The sequence below is a fragment of the Filicampus tigris genome, chromosome 14, assembly GCF_054856515.1.
Source record: "Filicampus tigris isolate MCC_2025a chromosome 14, RoL_Ftig_1.0, whole genome shotgun sequence".
In the NCBI taxonomy this organism is placed as follows: Eukaryota; Metazoa; Chordata; class Actinopteri; order Syngnathiformes; family Syngnathidae; genus Filicampus; species Filicampus tigris.
Genome location: NC_141230.1, coordinates 8,539,647 through 8,567,307, shown reverse-complemented (window position 1 = coordinate 8,567,307; position 27,661 = coordinate 8,539,647). Strand labels below are relative to the sequence as shown.

General features: G+C 40.4%; 1 protein-coding gene across 2 annotated transcripts in view; it reads left to right on the top strand.

Annotated features, from left to right (window-relative positions):
* Positions 1-17,715: 17,715 nt before the first annotated feature.
* Positions 17,716-27,661, top strand: part of gli2a (GLI family zinc finger 2a) — a 72,968-nt gene continuing 63,022 nt past the window's right edge. Inside the window, exons 1-2 of one of the 2 annotated variants that reach the window (XM_086052290.1) lie at positions 17,767-17,797; positions 17,869-18,186. The gene's annotated coding sequence lies outside the window, so the exon portion shown is untranslated. Of the gene's footprint in view, positions 18,187-27,661 lie in introns of both variants that reach the window. The other variant, XM_086052288.1, reaches the window with a different exon arrangement.

Below are 27,661 nucleotides of genomic sequence, written 5' to 3'. Positions count from 1 at the left end.
ATCTGGATTGAGCCTGCATATTTTGAAATGATCCCTCCCCGGGGTTCCTCAAACTGCCCGTCTGTGTTTGGGCAAGCTTGAAAGCGAGCTGATAGTATTCAAAGTGCTATGACAAGGAACTGACGCACACAGTCGCTGTATTTTATCTTTACATCGGCACCTGGGAATGCAACTTTAGCGCATGCCCATCGTTTCACATTTCTGCAAAAGCAATCCCAGGTGCAAAATGTAATCTGAATGAGTTTCATTGGTTACTGTCTTTGTGATTTAAGGAAAAAACAACATCAACACATGATGTACTGGAGGTCTTGAAATTTCACCAGCTGTTTCCCCTGAGCCCACGGTCAACAAGCTATCTTTTAATTGCTAACTCTTGCAGAAATCCTTGAGAATCATTCAGATGATAAATGGATTAATCTAGTGTGGCAGTTTGTCTAATTTTAAACAGATTGTCCCGGCCAGAGGACTCCAGGATGTGCAGTGTGTTTAATTAAACCAAACCAAGGAGTTTTTCTACATTACTGTCAAGGAAATAAGGAAATGGCATCATCTACAACTGGAACGGATGTCACTGACACAGTCTTAGGTGAACATTGTTGTTGTTTTCTCCATTCATATTGTCAGTCGTAGCGTCTCACATCACTGCTCAGATATTTCAAGGCAATCCATTGCTTCTTTGACGAAAGAGTATCAATCGGAATCACCGATTATCAGTCAAGTGTGGTTAAAAAAAAACAAGGAATTTCCTGCTAAGTATATGTGGGCCTAAAGAATTGATATACATAATATATATTACAGCTCGGACTCGCACCCAAAACCTGTGTTCGCGATCCGTGTTGACATTAACAAGCAAGTACCGAATTAACTCGAATCAGATACTTTTCCCGAAAAATGCTTCATAGTCCAACAAATGAAAATTCCAATTTGATCAAAATGGTAAATGGAGTTTAACTATACCATACAGTATCCAAAGTGCTTTACAAATCTTTATTCATTCTTATTTGAAGACGTATATATGTAGTACACCGGCGTGTTATCGGAGCAGAGTTGACCTGTAAAGGTTTTTCCCTTTAGTTTAGCCAACGGTAAAATCCAGGGTGTTTTCTTGCTTTGGACCAGCATATATACAGACCCTTTCCAAAAAAATTGAATGTTATGGAAAAGTCTATGTATTTCCATAATTCCTTTCAAAAAGTAAAACTTTCATAGATTATAGATTGAGGGCCCAAAATTAAAACGATTTCAAGTATTTATTTGTTTATTTTTACATAATTTGGGCCTCCAACTCATAAAACCCACAAAACCAGGTATTCAACAAATTTGAATACTTTGGAGAAATGCAGGCATGCAGTCACAGGTGTCATAAATTGCTGCAGTTTGGGTCAATTTTCTCAGTTTGGTTCAATATGGGGAAGACTGCAGACTTGACAACTGGCCAGAAGACCATCATTGATACCTTCCATAGGATGGGTTTAGCCACAGAAGTTCATAGCTAAGGAGGCTGGCTGTTCAGAGTGCTGTGTCCAAGCATATCAATGAAAAGTGTAGTGGAAGGGCAAAATGTGGCAGGTGAAGATGCCTCAGCAAAAGAGAGCTTCAGCGGATAATCAAACAAAGAAGATTCAAGAATCTGGCAGAGATCCAGATTGAGTGTAATGGGGAGGGAGTCACTCCTTCAAAAAAAAAAAACAAACTACATTCAGACGCATCTGGGTGATGGCCTACAATCGTTGGGTCCCTCAGGTCAAGCCACTTTTCTGAGCCTGAGCCAACGGAGGGAGCGTCGAAACTGTATCCAGGAGAAGAAGGACTGGACTGCTGGCCAGTGGTCCAAGGTCATCTTCCTTTCATCCAGGAATCAAGGTCAAAGGGTTTGGAGGAAGATGGGTAAGGAACAGAACCTAAACTGTTTGAGGTAATCAGTCATGATTTGGGGTGCAATGTCCAGTGCAGATGTTGGTAAACTCTGCATTCTTAAATCCAAGGTCACGGCAACAGTCCAACAGAATGTTTTAGAGGACTTCATTATTCTTTTACTGTGGATCTGTATAGAGATGCAGATTTTATCCCCCAGCAGAACCTGGCTCCTGCCCATGCCGTCAGAAGCACCAAAACCCGGTTTGATGCCCATGCCATCACAGTGCTTGACTAGCCAGCCAACTCGAGTCTATGGTATATTATCAAGGAGAAAATGAGAGCCACCAGACCCCAAGACAAAGAATAGTTGACAGGAAGCATCAAGGAAATCTGGGCTTCCATCACTCCCAGGCAATGCCACAGGCAGATTTCATCAATGCAATCAATGCATGAAACGGCGCATCGAGGCAGTGATTAAGGCAAAGGGCCAACCAAGTACTGAAGATGAACACATAGTTTTAAAATACCATATATTGATTGATTTGATGTGATCCTAATTTTTTTCTTTTTGTTTCTGCAAAAACTGAGAAGTACATGGTGCTTTCTTCCCAGGATTCTAATATTTGGAATTCCTGTTTTCGTGTGTTTAATGAGCTGGAAAACCAAATTATGTAAAAATTAACAAATGACTTGAACTCATTTAAATTGTGGGCTCTGGATCTATGAACATTTAAATTTTTGAATGGAATTAGGGAAATAAACTTTTCCATGTTATTCACATTTTTTGAAAGGATCCGTAGGCTATTTGTATTGTGTCGTAGCAGCTAGCTAAACTAAGCTAAGTTGTCTCCTGTGTGTCATCAAAGTGGCCAAACACCCTTCGTATGCTGCTAAGACGGCATGAGAGGCAAGCAATGAAGTAACAAAGACAAAGGCCTTGATACTCTGCCAAGCTGGGCTTTATTGACTGAGTGATTAACGAATGAATTTAATGCTCATTAATCGGCCAAAATATTCCAAGACACATGCAAACGCTTCCGGGTGTTGTGCTGAAATGTAGCGCACTTTCCCACATGCCAACTCCCCACGTACATACGTCATATTGAGATGTAAGTGTTGACAACCAAACATTCCTCTGTGACAATACATGGAACAATAAATATAACCCGTTCATACTTTAATCAGAAAATTCGGATTCAGTGTTTTTCATGACCAATTCGCATCTCATTTGGAGCCACCACTGATTCGTGCATAGCCAAAATACAGAACAACATGTGAGAAGGTGGGAAAGAGTGTCGGTTAGCATTTCAACTTTTGTAAAATGTCAAACTATTGATTCCTGGAAAAAGTGTAGCATGTGTGTGAAGGTAAATGACAACTCACAGGCGCCAATAGGTGTGAATTCTTGTTTTTGACAATAGGTTATCCCTGTGTTCAACCGGTGAGCTGTTTGTGAACAAATTCAGTTCAATACTGAATGACTTTGGCTGAGCTTCACACACCTCAGTTCTGGCAGTCGGTTTTAAACTTAAAATAGTACTACCCGAAGATTTGTGGGGAAGCTCACACTGCGTTGAACACTCAGAGTGATACGCTAACATACAACACGGCATTAGAATGCAAGTCCTCTGTATTTACGTCTTGACGTGGCTGCTGGCCACAGTAAGGGAGAGCAGCAAAGTGGACGATATGGAGTATAATACTGCAAAGTCGGGAACCAAGGCGCAGCAACTGGTTTAAGCTACTATTAGCATGTGTGTTCATTTTTCTTAATTTCTAGCCATGTACTGAATCAGTTACAATTATGTGACAGTTACAGATCTACTTGACCAAAGAGCAACAAGTAAGATTGCACTGTACCTTACCCATGTGACCTCATCTTGGTAGCTTGGAACAACAGCTCAGCAGGTGCAAGAAGTACTACCTGGTTTTCCCATTGAAAAAAAAAAACATCAAGTAAAAGTATGCCGAGCCGAGGTGGTTGTGGATGGAAAATTAGAAACAATAATTCAAGAAGTGGCTGCCGACCATCCCAGGGTGTACCTCGGTTGTTGCCCAAAGTCAGCTGGGATAGGCTCATCCATTTGAGGACAAGTGGTGTACAAAATAGATGGATGGATAACATATTTAAAGAAAAAATTAAGTAAAATCAACAATAAGAAACATATCCTTAGAAAATGGTTGAATTCAGTGTGATAAGTGCTTTAATTCATTTAGGTTAGATCTGCTTCACACTCAGGTTAATTTTCTTTTTCTCTTGTTGCAGTTTAGCATTTCTTTTTGAAGTAGCCTACATACTGATATCATCAGAACATGACTGGATCTTCATTTTAAATGCAGTAGTTTTAATTGTTTTCAAACTCCATTCATGGCCAACACAAAGTACCAATCCAAGAGAAATTCAGGAATGTTTCAGTCTTCTGTATGAAGTTACTGGTACATCCTTTTTACTCAATTTCCTTTAATCATATTGATGGATGGCCAAGAGGAACCAGTTTCATTTTGTTATTACACTATCTGGGTAAAAGAGTTGCTAGTTAATTAGAATCATATGAATAATTCAAAGGGAAAATTATCACCAGGACATTGTTTGAAACATGGTTTTAAAAGGGCGATGAGTAACTTGATGTTACAGATCACTGGTGCCTCCTAGTGTTGGTGAAAAGAAATCCGCTACAACACGTTGGGGAAGTCAACACACACGTCTAAGGCTTATTCATCTTCTATACAAAATAAATCCTGGGTCCAGCTATAAAGCTCCCTCTTAAGTGTGATTTTGTGACTTCTCTTTAAAGAACAGCATGGTATACTTTTACTGGATCATTTAGCGACATCACAGAAGCCTCCTCCCTAGAGACAGACTGTTTATGTGAGATTACGTGGTCGAGTGTGAGTTGGTGTCTGCTGCACTCTCACAGGCTGAGCTCCACACACGGTTGTGACTAGAACTCTGGGCTGTGATTCAGACAACTGCAGTGCTACACTGGAAGTTGACTCAGCTAGCTGTGACTGCTGTGGTAACGATTTGGATGCTGAAATGTCTGACTGAGGCAGTATCTGCAGTAATCTGGGGTCAAGAGTCTGGGCCTTGTGTGGCCTGAGACTAATGTTCTCATGGCCCACAGAGGGGAGATCACAGAAAGTCCCAGAGTAAGTCATATCCATTAAACACCGCTTTGTCATCGGTCACATTGAGGGAAGTCAAAGTCTAATCTGTTAAATGTGTTCAGCCCACCTGCCAGATTGTCAAAGAGCCAGAATATGATCATTTCCTGATGACTTCTGCCAAATGCTTCAACCGGATGTTGTAGGCAGGGTCCTTTGAGGTGGATCACGAGCCAGTGAATGAGGACAGCATTATCCCTCCCCCTCTGTTGGTCCCCTCCCATGGCTTTGAAGTGGTGGCAGATTGTGCACAAACAACATAAACCACCCTGCTACAAACACTGTGATTTATCACCCCAGGCAAGGAAATGGCCACGAAGCCAGTTGTATTCATTTTATAGGGTTGTTTTGTCGCTTCATACCTCCGGGTGGACACTCTTTAGTGCAAACTACTTTGAGAAGACTGGTAAGAAGGATTCCCAGAACAAATGCCAGGCCAGACACACCAAAAAATGAAAATGGAAAAAAAAAAAAAAAAAAAAAAAATCAATTCACAACATCAATCATTTATTTTTGCATGAGGCTACCAAAAAAGAAAGTAAATTATCTAATGGTCAGTCACTGCGCAGCAAAATATTTAGAGCAAAAATATGTTGAAATTTCTCTGGTCTGATGAGACCATGCAAGATTGAACTTTTTGGAGTTAATTCGGTATGTGTGGCGAAACCCAGGCACTCCTCATGACCTGCCCAATACAATCCCTACAGTGAAACATGGTGGTGGGAGCATCATGTTGTGCTTTTTTTTCAGCTTCAGGGACAGGGCAACTGGTTGAAATTGAAGGAAAGATTAATGCGGCCAAGTACAGAGATATCCTGGAGGAAAACCTCATCTGTGAGTGCTCAGGACCTCAGACTGGGCCGAAGGTTCGCCTTTAAAAAGGACAGTGACCCGAAGCACACACATAAAATAGCAAAAAGCTTCACAACAACTCTGTAACCATTCGTGACTGGCCCAGCCAGAGCCCTGACTTAAACCCAATTGAACATCTCTGGAGGGACTTGAAAATGGCTGTCCACCAACGTTCACCATCCAACCTGACAGAACTGGAAAGGATCTGCAAGGAAGAATGGCAAGGGATCCACAAGTCCAGGTGTGAAAAACTTGTTGCATCATTCCCAAGAAGACTCGTGGCTCTACTAGCTCAAAAGAGTGCTTCTGCTCAATACTGAGTACAGGGTCTGAATACTTATGACCATATGATATTTCAGTTTTTGTTTTTTAATAAATTTGCAAAAATTTCTACATTTCAGTTTTTTCTGTCAAGATGGGATGCTGGGTGTACATTAATCATTAATGAGAAATAAAATGAACTTTTTTGATTTTATATATATATATATATATATATATATATATATATATATATATATATATATATATATATATATATTCATATATATACATATATTAGTGCTGTCAAGCGATTAAAATTTTCCATAATTGATTGCGATTAAAAAAGTTTTTCAACTACAACTTTTACAAAGCTTGGAACCGATATTTACTTGAGTAAAATTTTGGAATCAATGTGGAAAAAAAATAAAAGTATATTTTGATTGAAAGACTGTTCTAATAGCTTTCTTTGATCCTTGAATACGATTATTTTCCTGTAAAATACAACAGTTGAACGATACAAAAAAGACGTACAACTAATATGGTATTTGAATTTGGCTGTGTAAAGTGTGCAACCTATTTTGGATTTCTCCAAAGAGCCATCAAGCATCTTTTTAAAGTGTGCTACGTAAAAGTCCGTCTTTGCGACAGTGACTCTCCTCTAAGTTTGGATGCACAGTGAGCAGAGCTCAGCTGCTACAGGAAGTAAATAAAACTGAGTTAACTGAGTTAAAAAAAAATGTGTGCGTTATGAAATTTAAATTAATCTTCATAGTTAATGCTTTAATTTTGACAGCCCTAATATATATATATATATATATATATATATATGATATATATATGACGAGTGTATGGTGGCCGGGCCTGCACCCATGCGGCCCGGCTGGGCTCGGCCCGGAGGCAGATAAGTTTTGACTATATATGGTTAGGCTCGCCTCCATGCGCTTGGGCTCTGGCACCAGTCCTCTCGAGAGGGGCTGGACACTCTTCCATACTGGAGTTGCCCAAGGTGAGAAGCCCCGAGCAGGTGTGGGCATGCTTATTTCTATTTCTCTCGAAAAAAAAATTATGAGCAGAGGAAAATGCATGGAATATCTTGTTGGACATTGATTGTGTTCTTATAAAAAGGAAGACTACTGTTCTCTTCTGCGATACCACGCAGGCATAGTCTGCCCTTACAGGCATAGTACGCCCTGTAATGGTAAAACACATGTAATACCATGGACTACGCTCAGTGGTGTAGCTGGGCTGTATTTCACATGGGTTTTGAAGTCAAAGGGGCCCGGGTAATAATACAGGGTACAGTTTAACAGTCCACAGACTTTGAATTACAGTAAGTGCAGAGCATGATACTGCTTCTAAAGTTGGATACATGCATGCACCCTAATAAAAAGCTAGGATGCCTTGTTTACCAAGTTGCAAAGACGTACATTTCATACATTGACAATTCCCAGTTAAATTCAACAGGAAGTTTGCAATTCCCCCTTCAAAGTAAAAGTTCTGAGAAAAAGGTCATTCAAAAAACAAAAAAACATTCCGAGGCCTTCTGATTAAAAGTTGGTGAAAGAAAAACTATAACTGTCCCGGTTTGGATTTTTTGAGGCAGGCAGTGCTTGTTTACCTGCATGTGCAAGAGATCTGTCAGTTTTATGCATTTGGCCGCAATCTCAATTAACTTTGTTTTCTTCTTTTTTTACCTCTGTTGATCTGCACCACACATCTCATTTTCTGGTGGTTTCTGTCTTTGACCACATCTTTGGGTTTACAAAACCCACTAACCCTATGCCATCTACGACAGTGACGACGCCACAGGATAGCTCAGCCTGATTTGCGTGTGTAATCCCGGATATAATTTTGCTTTGAAAACTAACTTTAAATTGACTAAATTACTAAATTTAGTACATTCCAGGGAATATGCATCCCTTATATTGCTGTTATAATTCATTTATTGTCACATTAAGCACGGGGTTGAGGACCCAATTGCAATGAAGCAGGAAGTACTAAAAAACTATCTAATCTCAAAATAACAAAAACCTACGCAGAGTCATTAAAAATACTTAATCAACAGAAGTAAAAGTTATAAGGGTTCAAAGTAACTAAACAAACACTAGGAATAAATCTTGACTAGCGTAGACCTGACTTGACAAAGAAAGCTACGAAATTACCACCAACAAGGATGAAAAGAAACCAGGAAATGCAAGCAACTGACCAGACACGGGAGTGTCTGAGGAAACTGATTTGGAAGACAAAGGACCGGGATGACAAGCAGAGGTATACACAACCTCACGAGACGAGACATAGACTAAAATAAAATATATATTTTTTTTTAATTTTAAAAAGAAAAAACGAAGAACACAAGGAAAACGTAAAATTAAAATCTCATCAAAACCAAATCAACAAAAGACAAATCATGGCATTTAGAACTAACTATATTATTGACTTTGTTAAATAGGTAATTTATTCTAAAGAAATGATTGCATTTATGAAAGAATAATTTAAAACAATTCTTTCCTATTTACAACAAAAATGCAGACTTCAAATGTAAAACCTTTGAAAGTACTGTACTGTAAACCAAATGTACTTTTTCTATGACACACAACTTGCAATATCTTGACTATTCGTAAGATGGCAGCATTCTCCAAGGGACCGTAAACGCTCCAACAGCTCAAACCCAGGGACGCTTTCTCTTCATACCTTACGACATGGATATCCATATATACTGTACTGTATATGGTTTAATCCCGAGTGGCCAGTTGCGTTTCACAATATATTTTGTATTGATAATTTCTCCATCAACTGGTCCAAATTTTAATTTATGGATCCAAAGAACGCTTTACATTCTGATACCGTTTTTATTTATTTATTTTTCTGGATCTACATGGTTGTATCTTAGACTGACAGAAACTGATGCTTGTCTGTAGAAAAAAAAAAAATTAATTCACAGGGCAGCATGGTGAAAAGTTGGTGCCTCACAGTGTTAAGGTTAAGAACTTAAGAATCTTGGGTCGGGCTATTTCTTTTTCTCCGTGGAATTTCCTCTCACGTTTCAATAACATACATGATTGGTTGTTTCTTGTTGAAATCTCTAAAAGTGAGTTTGGATGTCTGTTTGTCTCTATGTGCCCTGTGATGTGAGTTTGATAGTGTCTTGCCCAAAGTCAGCGGGGATAGGCTCCTTCTCATCCATAAGCCTGAGCTGAAGAAAATGGATGGAGAAACTTTGGACTGGAGAGACTTTGGATTGGAAATTATTACGGAAAAATAGTTACAATGTATGTATTCAGGGTCACCTCCAGGGGCGTAATCATTTAGGGCAGGGCTGTCCAAACAGGTTTTAGATGTGTCCCTCCTGATTCAAATGGTCAGGATCGTTTTCAGGGTTCTTTAGAGCTTGCTGATGAGCTGATCATTTGAATCAGATGTGTTGCAGGAGGTACACATGTAAAAAAAAGACAGGACAGCAGCCCTTGAGGGCTGAGGCTGGACATTCTTGATTTAGAGCCTCACGGCAAACCCAAAGACAGTAACCATCACACCCTTCAGACTAAAATTGTGGATGCCAATCGGCCTCAAGGGGGCAGCGCAGACCATGATACTGGCCGGTAGTACCTGTTTTTCACACAGTCCACAGCCTTTCCCACCTAGGTGTGAAGGCCTCCACTAGGCTGCTGGGGGCCAAGTTCGTCTGGCCAGGCCTCAGGAGGGACGCCAGGATGTGGGTTAGCTCCACCATGGCGAGCAAGCGTGCCAATGTACAACGCCATAGCAGAGCCTTAGACCTGGGTTTTGCCCCTGTCTTTCTACCGAGAATTTATTCACATCGACTATAATTGTGGACAGTGTTAAAGTGTGTGTCTTTAAAATAAAAACACGTCCAGCTTCTTTGCTCTGACCCAGACTCGCTCGGCATTTATTTTAACATGCAACATCTCAGCGTCAACAACTTGTTACACGTTCGGCTTCAACTGCTCATGACAGTGTAAGATTGCCCCCTATTGGCGTAACTCATAACAAATGCATACCATATTGTTACAGACAGGGACCACGAGTTGTTAAATGATGGCTGAAGGAAGCAATTTAGGGTCCAGAAACCCGTCTAAATTTACATACATCTTTTGGTTTGGATTACAGTATTACAAATTGGAACCAAAAGTATCTCTTAGGTGGATAATGACTAAACTAACGTATAAGTAAATAGTTAAAAAACGAAGAAAAAAAAGGCACATAGATGCAGAGAATTACTGTGGGCGGAGTCTAAACTTTGTTTTTATCACTAAAGAATGCATGAGGTGATATGATCAAGCCATGTGCTTATGGTCTCAGTCAACCTTAAGTCAAGTCAAGCCACGTTTCCTCACTTTTTTCTCCTATCGTATCTCGTTTGATTTCATCCCAAAAGTCCTCTGCTTTTCTACTTTGCAGAAATGCTCTCTTTTTTTTAACCAGAATGCTTCAACAAACTCATTAAAATTCCTTCTCGTGAGTGTGTAGTTGCATGGGTGAGAGAGACCGTCATTCACCCTCTTTTGAGGACATGCACAAGCGCAGAGACACAGGGAGCAATGGAGGCCATTCATGTGCACAGGCTTGTTTTGAAAATGTGCACTCAAGCGTGATGCAACAACAGTGAGAGACAATAGGTGGCAGCACCTCTAGTCCTGACACCAACCAAGGTTGCCCGTCCTTATTCAGACTCTTCATTTTGTCTCCTCATGTCTATGCCAAGTTTACATTACACATGCTCAAGGGTTTTCACTGAAGGGTCACTTTTACACTTATTTCCTGTTTTATTGTTTTACTTGCAGCGTGTCGTTCATGTCTTCAGACTTACATCAGAACTCCCGACTTTAGTATGTTCTTGCTCCTTTAAACCAAGTTTGTTTTGGTATGTGTGTATTTGTGCATTTTGTGATATATATGTAAGTAGTTTGCAAACAATGTGAAGTGTTCAATGCGATCTGTAAAGTGGATTTCCCTTTAAGCCAGTGGGCCCCAACCTTTTTTCCATCCATCCATTATCCAATCCGCTTATCCTCACAAGGGTCGTGGGCGTGCAGGAGCCTATCCCAGCTGTCTTCGGACAGTAGCCGGGGTACACCCTGAACTGGTTGACAGCCAATCGCAGGGCACACAGAGAAAAACAGACATGCACACTCACAATCACACCTAGGGACAAATGTAGTGTGTCCGATCAACCTACAATGCATGTTTTTGGAATGTGGCAGAAAACTGGAGTACTCGCCGAAAACCCACACATCACGGGGGTGGACATGCAAACTCCACACATGAAGGCCGGGGCCGGATTCAAACCCACAATCTCTGCACTGTCAGGCGGACGTGCTAACCAGACGTCCACCGTGCCGCCCTTTTTTCAATCTATATTGAATGATATTTTAGCCTTACGAAGCGGTTAGCCACCAAGTATGACGCTCTCTAGGCACTTACATTTGTTAATAAATCAGTTTCGAAGTCTGCATTGACTGCACATATTGTTGTGCCGACCGGGCTTCCTTTCTGCATGGGAGTCACTTGTCGCCGCAAATCCATATTTCAAGTAGGTCTTCTGGTAATGTCTGTGAGCTATGCCCTTCTTTTTCTTCTTGGGCATAGGCTCTTGTGTTGAATTCTCACTAGGCCTTTTCCCCATTTCAAAGAAACTTTACAAATACGTCTGTTTATTTTACTCATTTACTAGCTTGTGCATTTAATATTATTCACTTTTCAAAATAAAATATCCTTCAGCCTCGGATAAAAAATAACCCGTAAGTACTGTACCTTTTATTCCATCTGTGTGGCCCGCCGCGGCCCGGTACCAGTCTTTGGCATGGTGGTTGGTAACCCGTGCTTTAAGCAACAAGCATGTCATCTTGAATATTGCCTGGGTGACAAAAATGGATTAGACAATTGCATTCCTTCATTTTACAAAGGAGTAAATGAAATAAACTGAAATACCCCAGAAATTGAGGCTTTTAATAAATTCTGGTCTGTGTCTGTGACACACGAATTGTGTAGCTTTGTTTTTTGCCTGTCCATTTTTTTTCAGTTTCTGCTGAATTTCACCACCAACCCCAACATCAGTGAGTCCTTTGCTTGAGTTTGGAATGTTCTAACACCATTATGTGCACAACAACTTCTTTTCCCATAACTGACCTTGTTATCATGTTACCAAATTTAAGAGTGTACATATTTTTAGCACTTGAGAGAATCATTCTATTATTGTAGTACTTGTTCCTTTATTTTTTCCAAAGAAACAACTGCATACTGTACAGAACATAACCTTGTCACTAAAATGAGATTAACTTTTACAGTTCGGTCAGTACAGTACAGTACAGTTAGGTCAGAGATATTGTATTGCTCATGCATGATCACATTGCCTTAAAGGGGAGAAAAGGCCAGGCTTAAATATTCTTTAGCTTCTGCCTGTGCCATTCTGTCATGTGACATATGTTACGCCTTTCCGTCTCTGCGCTTGTTTACACACATTGACAAGGCCTTAAATATTTATGTGAAAAGGGCTAATACCTACAATAACAACAACAACAAAGGTGTTGTTTGAAAATCAACACATGGAAGACATTTTTATGGCTATTGAGATATTGTCATGAACAATACCGTTCTGATAACAAAAGGAAAATCCAGTTGTCACAGAAATAATTTTGAATCTGACTAAAGTAATACATTGCAAAAAAATATTTCATTAACACAGGGGTACGAACAGTTATGTCCATGTGTGCACAAGTAAATAACATATCGTCGCTGTCCTGTGAAAAACACTTATGTCCATTTTTTTAATGTTCTTATTTTTACGTGAATGGTGTTTGCGCGTTACAGATATTGCATTTACATGAAAATGAAAAAAATATTGCATCGTCTCCCAGTGCCTGCGTGGGTTTTCTCCAGGTCCTCCGGTTTCCTCCCACATTCCAACAACATGTATGCAATGATCCCTGTTAGCTGCGCAATCGCGCACTTCTCTCACCCTCTCAGCGCACATGATGACGCTGGCCTCCCTCCGTCCCAGACTAACACCCATTTTTGGGACAGAGGATGGGGGACGACAAGTTTTAAAAAAGGTACGGACAAGGCAAGGGCGGAATTGGATTTTAGTTCGGCCCACTAATCGTCCCTCATGCGTGTGACATGGTCGCAAGGCGGGCAAAGTTCATCTCAACCTACTCGGTGAAATGGGGAAACGACAAAAATTGCCTCCGAACGCTTCAAACGCACCACTAGTTACCCAACTGCGTGTACTTGCTTGCATTGGGAACGCCACGTGCCCAGTGGGTCTGCACGGAGGGGAGAAGAAAAGAAAGAAGGAGAGGAAGAATGAGATGAAGAAGGAGAAGAAGGAGCGCTTTGACAGTCTGAAAGTTGAAACCTGAATGCCGCAGCCGCTTCATTCGCGCACATCGGAGAGGTGAGGGGCTTTGCTAGTAGTCAACGACTGGCAAAACAAAAAAAGGCTTCGACATCGCAATCAAGTGGCCGACATTCTGCTGAAACTAATGCACAGAATATTGCCGTCTTGGTAAAATTCAACAGCTATAAAAAAAAACTAAAGGAAGAAAGTAAAAACATACCAGCTTTAATCGCTCACGGTTCTCCAAGCTTGGTCTCTTTTTTTCTTGTCCCAGTAGTGGTAGCTGGCCGTGTCATATAGGGATGTCCACAAACCACAGCGATAATCTTTTCCTTCATTTTGCACTCTCCACACAAGACCCACCGAGTGTTCAGGACGCTGTGTGTGACGTAGTACTCCCCGATGCTGATTGGCTGCCGCGAGACAAAGAGGGAAAAACGTTTGTTTGGTTTAGCGGTGCCAAATGGACGAATGGGCGGATTTTCGGTGCTTCGCTCCGCATCCCACCGCTCCAAACGCATCATCCGTAAACGCGCCCGCCCGTGCTAACTCCCTTGACTTCAATTGAATCTTGCCGCCAGATTGAATTGAACATTCATATGTAGCAGCACCGAAACTTCATTTCCACCCCAGCTTGATCTACAAACAGGACACCACACCATTCCCACTTCCCTTACCGTTTCAGTAGTGCGACCGAGGCTGCAAACTCAGTTGTTCTACTATAGTTGTAAGCATACATTGACACACATACTCTCATCACTGACGAGACACTACAGGCACAACACGCGGGCCACTTCATTCAGGAAGTCCAAACATGAGTGCAGTTTACGAGTGCCTTAAATAAGGGTCTTTCGCGTGTTTCAGAGGTCAGGTGACTAGAAATTTTTATGTTTTATTAAATGACATGTTTTTTATTATTTATGAGTGAACAATGTGGGACCATATTTATTCAGATTTTATTGAGACTTAATTCTGCTTACAATGAATTGTGTGCTAAAATAAAAGTAAACTAGGTCTGATTTTATTCATATTGCAAATCTCTAATTCAATAGTATGTAATTCAATATTCAATATATATTTTGATAGATCGGGGGTTTTCATTTTTCTGGAACATATGTACATCATGTAACATCTTCTGATCTCCGGTTTTGGACAGATGTGATACTGGTTTGGCCCGCGTGTGCACGTCTGATGTTGCTTACCACGGTCCAAGCAATGCTCAGGGATTTTGTGTGAATGCTCAGACGCATGGAACATTCGAGGGAATATTTCATGCATGGTAGGTTCATTGGACACTCTAAATTGTCCCTAATTCTTGAGATAGATAGATAGATAGATAGATAGATAGATAGATAGATAGATAGATAGATAGAGAGAGAGAGAGAGAGAGGGAGACAGAGGGGGAGGGAGAGAGAGAGAGAGAGAGAAAGAGAGAAAGAGAGAGAGAGATATGGCCTTGCTATAAATCCTGCTGATCAGGTGAGGCTCAAGAATGTTTTTCTCTTCAGGGAGGCTTGACCAATCCATATGGGGGCTGAAAAAATACTATATAAATATATTTTACAATATCAAAGAAAATGCTGGAGGGGCTTAACTGGGGCTAAACAGATTTCTGACTGGGCAACATCACCCCCTAGTGATGGAGTAGAGCCCTTCTGATTGACATTGACAGCAGCTGTGATGCAGGAAGCTCCACCCACCAACGTTCACCAAGGAAACTGTAAAACCAAACAGACACAGGCTGGGAAGCTACAGATTGTAGCGATTGCCTCAAAAAGTTATGCAACCATGTATTAAGTTAAAGATGTTTTTGTTTTCCATTTGTGTGAGCGTGTTTTTTTTAATCATTCTGTTGGACCTCTAAAAGTAAAGCCTGATTTTCAACGATTAATATTTTTTTATTAGTATTATTATATCTACAATTTGCCATTACTTTTGTCAGTTTTTTGTTTAACAGAAAGGTACTAACAATTTTGTCCATTGCATTGACGTAAGGTCAGGTTACAAATGTGGTTCCACCCCAGTTAATCACATCTTGGACCGAAAAAATAAGTTTGGTTGAGAAAGTGTGACTTAGTTAATTTACATATTCTTCATAGAGTAGTTGGGGTGGATTTTTCTGTGGGCACTCCAGCTTCCTCTTGCATTCGAAAAAACATTCATTTTGACTCTAAACTGTCATTATGTGTGAAGAGAGGTGGGCATCGTCAGTCCGTCACAAAGTTCCCGTCAGTATTTCAGGCCGACCCATGTGAGCCCAGTCCATCCCGCGTCGGCGACAGCCAATCGGCGACGAGAACATAATTTCCATGTCACACTCAGCAGAAACGCAGCCAAATTGAGAAAAATAATTAAAAACAACAGAAACACACATGCTCAGTGTGGTAATTAGTGTAAAAAAATAAAATAAAATAAAAATATGGGAGACATTGAGGTCTGTGGGAGTGAAAGGTATACAACATTAGGGCAGAACGATTATGGGAAAACTGCGATATGGGTTGCGATTTTATTTTTCGCAAGGTCCTTTTCTCATGCATTTTTTAAAAATCTTTATTACAACAAACAATATCAGATCATATACATTCAGTTATGTATACATGCATTCAACAAACCTTTTAAAGCCCAAATATTGGCAGTATTCAGGTTTTTAAAAGCCATGTAAATGTGTGCAATAACCCAAATAAGCCGAAATTTCGACTATCACGACTGGGTTACTCCTTTTCTAATCCGAATATTGGGCCATGTAAACGCGATCGGCTTACCTTCTTTGAACGGGGCATTGATTTGTGTTCTGAGCATGCTCTTTCTCTTTTTGCAAGGCATCTTGGGACATAAAGTCCTACTTGTATGCGCGGCATCCTCGCCGTAGTGAGAATAACTTTTATACAATGATTTCTTTGCAGTGTCTCAAAAATGACACAGTGTGTATATAGACACATATTTATGTGTGTATAAATCCATATGTCTTGCAAGGCACACTTTTGCAACGCGGAGGAAATCGACTTTATTCGTGTGGTGTGCGACATGAATATAATATTTTTTATTGACGGTAGAAAGTAAGAAGTGTAAATGTCTATTTGCGTCACGACATCCGTGCGTCGCCATTTCAATCGGGTTATTCAAATGCGGGAGTACCTCTGTCCACTCATGCATGTAAACGGATTTTTCCGAATGCTACAGTTATCTGAATTTGGACCTTAACCCGAATATTGACTGCATGTAAACGTAGTCATTGTTGTTGCAGCCAGTTAATAAAGGCAGCTCTGTGGAATTACAGAAAAGAACAGTGGTCTTTCTTTTTAAAAGAACCCAACACAGCACGTCAGTCGGTACTTAACCCAGTTAGGGACGATTAGAGGGACGGATGAAAACCCACTTCCGTCCTTGCTTAGTCCGTCCTTTTTAACTAATTTTATCCCAATGACATATTTATATGTAATTTCACAGAAGGTCTGAAAAAGTCTGGTACTGAATGAGTTAAAAAAATTCTCTTCATTTGTCCTGTGTCCCTAAAATGGGCGTCCGTCCGGGACACAGGGTGGGACACCAGTTAATGGCAGGGGGAGAAAAAAAAAACATTCACATTCATTTTGACTCTACAATTAAGCTAAGAAGCACATTTTCAGTATCCGGAAGGACTAGGAAAAACCAACCTCAACGTGCAAACTCTTCACGGGAAGGTCAGGCCTCAGCTAAGGTTCGAAACACAACCTCTTGTCTACTACTCCACTGTGCTGCAAAATATAAAACACATCTTATAAGTAATTTAACTACACTACCTTATTTTCCATCCCTGAGAGCTGATCAACTCACGACATGAGACTGACAGAAATTAAACAAGCAACGTTAGTGCACACAATGTTATTTTTGCTACCACAGTATAGAAAAGTTACTTTCTTTTAAAAACAAAATAGTGAATAGTTTATTATTGTCCAATATCAGCAATTCAATGTCAGTCATTACTGGATTGGAATTCATTTACAGCGTGCATTTAGCGTTTGGTTTACGATTTCTCAAGTAACTACGTGAGGCTCTGACTTTTAAAAAAAATGAACAATAAATGTAACTTTATCTAACTCGCTCCCTGACAAGTCTGCAACTGCTGGATTGAGTTAGCCCAGCCCATCTGGTGCAGCAAATGTCCCAACTCACCAGGGAGCATGCGGAGGGAGAGAAGAGGAGGAGGAGGAGGAGGTGGAGGAGGAGGAGGAGGAAGCGGGGAGCGGAGGCAGAGAAGGGGGTCGGATTGAAAACAGATCAGCAGCCCCGATGATCTCAACACCACCGCATGTCCTCACAGCAACGGTCCGCCAAACCGCTTCGAAGTTAATTTTGCTCCTGCTAACTTTGATCCAAACTCTCGCGACTTTTGGCAGAGAGGAGCACAAAGCGAGCGCTACACAGCGCACCTTTTGGTGTGGCGTGTGAGGAAAGGATGGGCTGCAAAAAAAAAAAGTTGGACACGACTTCTTCTGTTCCGCTCTGAGTAAGGCTGCACATTTTGCGTTGTTTAAAAACTTCTCCGAAACTTTTTACATGGAGTTTGGCGTCACACTCGAAGACGCCAGTTAGCGCCGTGTTCTTCCAGTTGTGCGGGACGGTGTTCCCGGAGGAATCGGACAGTCATAAGTTAATATCGGACAAAAAGAAGAGTAAGAGCAACAGCTTCCAAGTGAAAAGATACGACGGTGGAGGTAAGGAAAAGTTTGTCATGATGCTGACAGCAGCATATCTTGAACAAGTCACTTTCACTTTGCTTCCTATTGTCACGAATTTGTCTTCGGTTCATTCTATTCTCATTTCAAATAGTCTAAAAGTGTTATGCTGCTGATAGTGCCATCCTCCTATACCGCTTTTTTTTTTTTTTTTTTTTTTTTTGCATTACCTACGTATCAACGGCAGACGAGGACGGCAGCTTCACATCTTTTTTTACACTTTGAACTTATCTGACATCGGAATCCCAAAATGTTTTTCTCTTGCGACTTGACCCATATGGGAAGAGATGTGATCAGAAAGGTAGGCGCCATTGCCCCGCATGGCATATGAAAACGTTGACATAACTTGTTTCCACTGAACTGTGCAACAATAGACTACCAAAAGTTTTCATCAACCCTGTTATAAATTAATTCAAAGGCTTGATTAGTTTCCGCCCCCAAGTTGTGTTATCTGCATGAAAAGAAAACAAGAGTAATAACACTATCATTGTTCAGAATCTCTTAATCCTACTAAGACAAAAATAAATAAATCTCAGAGTGTGGGGAATGCAGTAGCAGCAATAACAAATACTGCATCACAGAGCTGTGGGATATGTGTACTTATTGTTGAAAGATTCAAAGTTTACTGTTTGCTCTTCAGCCTGAGCAGTCAACAAACACTTGACGTCTTTGTGGGCCCCTTTAGCAGCTATATTTGCTGTTGGCTTTACCATTATCTCTTAGACACTGCTAATGATCTTCAAACCCATATTTGAGCTTACGGATTTTCACTTTTTATCTAGATGTAAATGTCAAGTTATTTAACATTCAAAATGTTTCCTAAGGCACTTAACATGTGGATCAGGTCTTCAAGTCAGGCTGCTCACATGTTAAAGAAACCAGCTGACCCCATGTCTATAAAGTTCTGAAAATGCGTTTTTAGTTTCCCCAAGACATTTGTCCAAAATTTGGAAATAAGGTTTCCAGGAAAAAAAAGTTTTATTTTTAAACTGTTTAGCCAACTCAGCTTCAGACTGGGCTTCAAAACAATGGACATTAACCTCAAGAAAAGCAGCTTTGGCACAACATTTCCACTTAATATAAGAAATAATAATAATTTTTAAAAAAATCAAGCAGTCAATGAAAATGCAATCAAAAAAAGGTAGCCTAACATATAACGTTACTTTTATGCTGTCCACTGTTTGAAATCAAGATAATGTGTGTTTTCCACTTCACATGATGACATCCGTAGTCAGGGCCGTGGTGATTTGCATGAGTGAAAAAAGAGTTTTAGTGCATTTGCCTATTGTGAGGAATGAAGAGTTCCAACAGTTAAAGCCTACGGGGAGTGAAAGGAGTAAAGAATGGCTGAGCCTATTCAGCTCATTCAGCCTCAGTTTGGGGGCTCTGCTCTGCAGCGTTCACAGACCTATAGTGGTCATGTCACTTTCATCTTTGCAGGCCAGCCTCTCTCTGTGTGAGTGTGTGTGTGTGTGCGTGTGGATTGGGTGTTATGTACTGTATGCTGCTCTAGCCCCTTTTTTCACACATCACTGGTCTACACATTCCCTACTTTATTGATCAGTTTCCTTTATGTCTATTTTTTGGGAGAAAAGTATGGCGGGGTGCTTGGGTTGTGTGTGAGTGTATGTGTGTGTTGAAGGGGTAGAGCCCAGTGAGAGGAGGCGGAACAGCTTTTTTTGAAAGCAAATACCGATGAAGTCTAGCGTACAGGGACTGAGAGGAGGGTTGGAGGAGCGGGTGAACACTATGCGACTCTAAGGTGGGGGAGGAGCACCCTCTTCTACTATAACCACCCACTCCTGCTGAGTGACCTCAAAAGGAGAAGGAAGGAGAAGGCGTTCAAACCCAACCCATGCCTATCCACTGCTTACTTCATTGAGTTAGGTCACCGTCCTTTACCAATGAAGCCATTCAGCAGCCATCCGAAGAAAATACAGCTTGTGTGTGGTTGTTGAGCCCTCAATGATTTGGTGTAAAATAATTTGCAGTGGCATTTCGCGCCTAGAGATGAAGAGCATTTGGCCTTTTTTTTCCCTCCATCTTCACTTTTATGGAGAGTCAGCTCAAAAGTTTGGGAAGTTGTAGGTAGTAATTGCAGTTAGGGCTGGGTGTCGATTCAGATTTCCAAAGTCAATTCGATTCACAAGCGCGGGATTCGATTCGATTTACGATTCCCTTTGATTGATATTCGATTCAGCTAAGGATTTCACGCAGTACCAATTTGACTTTCATTTGGAAGACATTCTTAGAAGAAGCAAAGCTGCAAATAGTAGAAACGTCTTGCCCTAATTTGGTGAATTAGTTAAAATATGAATATTTACCCATTTACCCAATATGAACCCAATGCAATTACATTAACCATGTACTGTATGTTTTGTTGAACATGAACCAATCAAAGCAATGAATGATAAATCATTGATATGATCATTCCAACCGCAGGTTAGGCTGTGGCCAAAACACACTGAACGCATGACATTTGTATTTCTGTGACTGTCACACAAACTTTCAGGTCATTGGTGTCTTTGTGATTTTTAAAACAAAAAAACTTCCAGACATCTGCCTTCAAGCTGTCTGGCACTGATTTCATTGCTTCCGCCATGTTGTGTGCTGTGCTACTCTGCTCTCGTAGGGTGACGAGATCTCATGTGATGCGAGATGTCACATGAATTTATGGGAAAAAGATGTATTAAAAGGATCGATTTATGGTTTTGTGAATCGATATCTGGCTATGAAAGGAAAAATGTATTCGATTAATCAATTTTTATTAAACCCAGCCCTAGTTGTAGGATGGAAAAGTTTGGTGTAGGAATGTTTCTCTGGTTTGGCTCCATTTATGTCAATTACAAAGGACAGTTTTAAACATTAACGAAACTTGAAAGCAAATGGAACTGAGTGAATTCCATATCCAAAGCACAAAGAAATGACATTATAAATTTACAAACGATGATTACTGATATAAAACATTCATTGATAATCTTTCATCATCATTCACATGACAGAAAACAGAGCCACAAAATTAGCAAACATTTTATGGGTTTGAAACACAGTATAGACAAGCCAGAGTACCACATGTATGTGTGTACTGGAGTAAATAAATGAGCCTGGAATGGCCATTGGGAGAGTGACAATAAGAATCCATCACAGTTAGAAGTCTGGACTGGAAAAGTGGAAAAGTGAGCATGAGACGGTTGCTTTCATTCATCTGTAGAGCACTCCAATGAATTCTGTCCCCTTTGCTTTTGGCAAAGGACAGCAGACAGCAGCGGACAACCCTTGCTTGTTTAAATGGCCGTTGTTTCACTCTCCTCAAGAAGTGCTTCTCATTCTTACTCAAGTGTGAAGTTAAATAGACAACCATCATATGGGAGACTGAGGTAGAGGGACTGAGGTTGAGCACATTTAACCCTCTCCTACTTCCACCTCATTACCCTAGAGCAGCAATGAGAGAGCACTCCAGGCCCAGAGGAGAAACTGAGATCACACAGTATTGTGTCACTTACAGGAAATCAGCAATAATGGGAAAAAAAAAAACCCGGGGGGGGGGGGGGGGGGGTTGTGCTACAAGCCAGTTAATTTGTGTATTTCATTTGAAATGAACAAAACAACAAAACATGTATTCAGGAAAACTGTATTTTGAAGTCATAACACCAACAATTACCTTTGTGTATACAACGTATGATGCATTGTGTGTCCCCTCAGCACAATAAACTAAAAGGGTTTGAACGGCAGATACTGACCAAACTTTTCCCAAACTGTCTTTACTTGCATGTCGAAGAAATGCAATTTCATCAGCAACATCATCGTTGTCTATTGGCTTACAAAGGAACAATGATGACTGCAGCTCTAAAGTCTTTTGGGAAACCCTGCCCAGGTCAGGGGAGGTCAGGTAGTTTGTGAAAGGGGGATGGTAAGACACATTTCATTATCTCAACACAAGATTAACTCTCTGGACAATGGACAATGGAAAGTGTCAGATTCTTAATTCCCTGCCCTCTTTCAAAATAGGTGATAAATCTAAAGCGTTTGAATACATTTTCTATAAGTTTGACTCCGTCCCTCTCATTTCATTTTTCCAGTATGGTTCATTCCAGTGGTGTTCAATAACATGTATATTGTAGAATTTTTATTTTTCCCTTTTATTTGTCCTGCGTATTCAAAAGATGTGTTTGCTTTATAGAAGTATACAAGAAAGCTTGATGTCGTATAACTAAATATATTTCATTTCCTAACATGAGTTGAATTCTGGTAAGCAGACAGTGGTCAGAAAAACCCTTTTCAAAGCCTATTGGATGTGAATGAATAGTTTTCCATCTACTAATTAAGCGAAGTTGTTAGTCATTTTCTCCCGTAAAGTTGCATCAGTTTGTTAGCTTGTTTTGGCCAAACGGGCTTGTTAGTGGCTCCACGCTGCTAATGTTAGTCTTTCAGTGACAGCATAGAAAGTTCATAATGCACTACCAAGACTTTGCATCGTCCTCACAGTTGGTATTTAACGCACGAACGCTAAAAGTCGACTAACGTGGTTAAGCTGACCACAAAAATTGGTCGACACAAAAATTGCTGCCTCAAAACTGTAATCAATCATAGACACTATTTGTGGCACCCGGAAACAATGTTTGGCCACTTGCGTTTTTCTGCACAGGCATTTGTAGCTCTTTTCCGGAGAGAAATGTTCATGAAGATGAAGATACCTTAGGGTCACTTTAGAGTTAAAAGGGATGAAAATATGGATTTATTATTGCAAAGCAGAGATCAGAGATTGGATAATCGATACTAAAAAGACGCTGTCGGCATTTCTGGGTGTTGTTGATATATGGCTTTCGCTTTGCATGGTAGAGTTTTACCTTGGATTTCAAGATGTAGTGATGATGTAGTGCCAACTGACAATTGTTTTCTAGTGTTCATGAGGCAATGTGGAGGTATCCTTTACACACGATGCCGGTTTTTAATGCAGTGCCGCCTGAGGGATCAAAGATCACAGGCATTTGTTGTTGGTTTTCGGCCTGCAGCGTATGTGCAGCTACGTCTCCAAATTCTCTGAATGTTTTGATCATATTGTGGAACATGGATGACGAAATCCCGAAAGCCCCTATTCCCCCGAGGGGGCGAATATTTGCTACTGTTGACGAAGGGACCAAAATGCGTGTTCACGTCACAGTTCGTAAGTGTTTGTTCAAGGTCGCAATGGGCTGCTAAGACTTTTGGCAATAGTTTTAGTGTTATTTCATGTCTTTCGATAAGAAAAGTGCAGGCAAACGTCTTGCGAACGTCTGCCGACTGTTTGGCGACCGAATGCATGCTTGAACGAACCCTGACGAGAATTCAACATTCTCTACCTTTGCAAACACTCGCAAACGTTTGCCGCTCAGTGGGATAAGGGCTTAAATTCCTTGCAATTGTTCGTTGAAAAACAGTGTTCTTAACCTGTTGTAGTATTTACTCACAAAGTTGTGAACCTCATCCCATCCTTGTGAACAACTGAGCATTTCTGGGATCCCCCTTTGTATCCAGTAATGACAGTCACCTGTTTCCAATTAAGGACTGAGCCACCACAAATTGCAAATGACCACAAATAATTGACGCTCCCCTAAAAGTGATTATAATTGCCTGTATTCGAGTTTAAGCCACAAATATACCCACAAATTATATGAGACGATCATTCCTAAATATTTCATGGAGACGTCTACTAAAGATGTCACGGCATTGATGCACATCACAAATGACCCGTCTGTGTGGCTGATTTAATACTATCACCACTAATGTCAACTTTGTGATTTATGTTTCAAATGGGATTCAATTCAGGTCAAATATAAAATTGCCACCGTTACACTTCACAACTTTGCAAATACAAAGACCTGACTCATGGTGAAACTACAGGGCAGCCATTTTATATTAATAATAGATAAATAAATAAATAAATAAATAATAAACTTTATTCTTAAAGCACTTTAATAATACATGTGTATAAAGTGCTTTGTCAGACCAACTACTACGTTCAACCGTGCGAGTGGTAGTCAGCCGGGTTGAGTGTTCAATAAGGTTAAAAAAAAAAAGTACAAGAACATCTGAACCGCGGCCAATCAGAGGAGGGACCCAGACCTCACTATCTCTGATTAGCTGACCATGATATGCGTGTCTGTTGAGTGAGGCTTTAGAATCCAGAAGACTTTTTTTCCACCCTCCATCGGCAGGTTGCACATGGTGCAACGTGATTTTTTTCAGCTGCACCAGTGTGAAATAAGATTTGGTGCACCCTAGAGCCCTGCACGTACACGTATACATGCATACATACATATACCGGTTAAATGAAGGAAAGCCTGAGGCGATACAGGAATCCGACTGAGACCAAGAGGGAATTTATTTTAAAACACATAAGTCCCAAACTAAAATAAAGTCCACAAATCTAATAAGAATAAAATACAGAGTACAATAAATAAATAATTAAAAAGAAGTAAGGGGCAAAGACACCATTACTTAAATGCCAATCTGTCAACGTGAGCAAGAAGGGATTTAAAAGGCTCAATGTAGGTCCATGTTTTGGTCTATGTTTGTGTTTTTTTTTCCAGTGACTGTTGTACGGATACATATTAGAAAAACAAAAGGATGACTAGATTTCTGCCTCTATATCATCATAACTTGCTCATTGAGGTTTTCAATGACTCAGACTGTTAGCGCTTCAGATACTTAGTTTCGACTGACACAGGGTCCCCAACAATGGTATGCTGCCTCCAACATTTGCCACAGGCCTAATCTGATGTGGTAGAAGAGACTGGGGCCTTTGCATCAGCGGTTGACAACAAAATGCAACCATATGGATGAGTTATGATTTATACAGAGGTCTTTCATCGAAAAAGCCAGAATGCAGCCTTAAGAGCTGGACAGATGTTTTTCCCCCCAGTGTATCTATATGTTGGGAGAGACTATTTTCTAATTTGTACTGATGAAGTGCCAGGCCACAGACGCCTCTCGGATAGAAGCTTGAGACAAGAGATGAGTGAGCTATAGTTACGCTTGGATATACAGTAGACATGTGGTTGTCTTTAGCAACCAAGTCCTCAGACTTTCTCTTCTACTCTAAAAACATGACTGTCGCTAGAATTACTTCCATGTCTCCCTGCCTCGAGTCAAATGAGATTTGCTTATGTTAGGCAAGAACCTCATTGGGAAAAGTTGGATGAATGTTACATGCCGAAACGTCTGCGTTATTTAACATGTAAGAATGTCTGGCGGAACTTAGAAGTGACAACAGGTGAGCTCAAAAAACATTACAGGAAAAACATTGACAGAGGTAGACCTGAATGCCCTGCCATTTGGTCAGAGTTGAAGTGTCCATTTGATTTGACAGTTTTATATATAAAAAACTGTATGAAAAAACACTTATGTCCAATTTTGGAATTTTTTTAAATTGTTCACGTAAATGCAATGTCACGATATTGGCTATATTGTGACATCCCTAATACATGTCTAAGTAGTATGCATCTATATATTTGCACCTAATGTAAATATTCCTACATTTTTGTATGTTTAGAGTGACTCTTTGATTGTGTACCTGCATCCAATACAACGATAATAAAGTTAATGCATACATCTGTGATCAAAGTATTTTCAAACTATGTTCCCTTCATTTTTTGGAGCTTGGTGTAACTGAAGCCAGCTCAGCATGTTCCTTGTCTAAATGAGTTACAATGACTGCTGTGGATCTCACCTGCTCTCCTCACAGTTACTGTTGTCACAGATGAACACACATATACATAGAACTTGACGGTGTCTCTGTCATCAGACGCCTTAGATCTGACTTGGAAGCAGAAACAGCTGGGCCACAGCTTGCACAAGAATTCCTAATAGAGTGGTAAATTCAATGCAATAACAAAGGGATGTACGAGAGAACCTTTTTCTGGTGTCCCGCAATCTGAAAATGTAGCTTTCTGACATCTGGAAAATATTTGAACGCAAACAAGATTTTGCTGTTGTTCTTAATAGCTGAGAGGGTTCGAGATTGAGTGTGAACAACACGTTTAGGTTGACTGACCAGGGCCAAATGTTTCAGTGAGCTCGACTCAGCAGTGTGCAATGTGGCACCAATGACAGATGTAACTTTTAACATACAACCAAAGGGTTACTTAAGTGTTAAGTCAGCTGTTACACGCTGTAACACATGTTTTCTTTGTTAAACCTGATGTAGCTTTCACTATAAAGTTTAGCGTCAAAAACAATGTTTTTTAAAGCCCCAAGCTCGATAATTCAAGTGATTCACATAACGTTCAATTGATTGCACTACTGGCTCAGTACCAAGATGGCAGTGAATGATTTACATGACATCTTAATCTTAACAGATGTTTTATTTACCCAAAGTTAGAGTTATTCGCCCTGCTGGCTTCGTTTTACCAATTCGCTTTGGACAATTATATGCTTCCAAATTTGTGGGTGCAATTTTGGGAAGGCCATTTTCTGCTTCAGCGTGGCTGTGCCTCAGTCTTCAAAGCACGGCCCATAAAGGCATGAATGTAAGAGTTTGGTGTTGAAAAACTCTGTTTGCTTTGATTTAGTCTTACCTCTGTACTTTCTTGGGAGAATTCACCACTTTGTTAGTGTATTGCAATTTTTTTCCCGGCCCTTCAGAAATCTTGAGACCCAATCGTTGCCAATAAATTATTCCCAATTTCGGTACAGAATCATCGTCAACAGACTGACAGACAGACCGGTGTTCTTCTATCAGATATGTTTTGGCCTGAATGTAGTACACATAGTGTCCTCGCCATTTGAACTTGTCCACTTGCTGTCACATCCTATTAATGGAAATTGTATTGTATTGTATTGTAATTCCGGTTAGTCCGCCCCTAGCGGTGGAAGAAAAATCCACAGAACATCCGCACCTTTACATAAGCCTCATGGTTCAAAGCCTAAGAAAAAAGTAGCGACTTATAGTCCAGAAAATACGGTATGCTTTTTAGTTCCACTGGCAACAGTTATCAGTGAAATGTATGTATTGGTTCAGAATCATTTACTTCTGCATCACTGCACATCTCATGATCGATTGTGAAATAAAAACTCAAAAGTGTATCCTTGTAGATTCCTTGTGTGGTAGAATACCATTAGCTTCACATCTGTTTTCAGTTGGTTCAGGGAGACAAAGAGATCAACTACAGGATATTGCTTCGCAAGAAAGGTTACACTTAGGGGTGGGGTAAGAACTCATCCGTGGGGGAGTTTTCGCTGCTGTTTTAGATGCCAATTATATTACATAAATTATTATCTGGTCATTAGACTTCACATCGATCCGATTGGCTGTATTGGATGGGCCGATGTTTTGCATTTTATGCACATTTTGTGATCGTCTGTAATGTCTCATCATCACTGATCGTCTCAGTGAAATAAGACATTACAGCTGCAGTGTTTCCTACTTATACATTTATCTGTGACGGACGGCCACAAATGAATTTTGGCAGGCCCT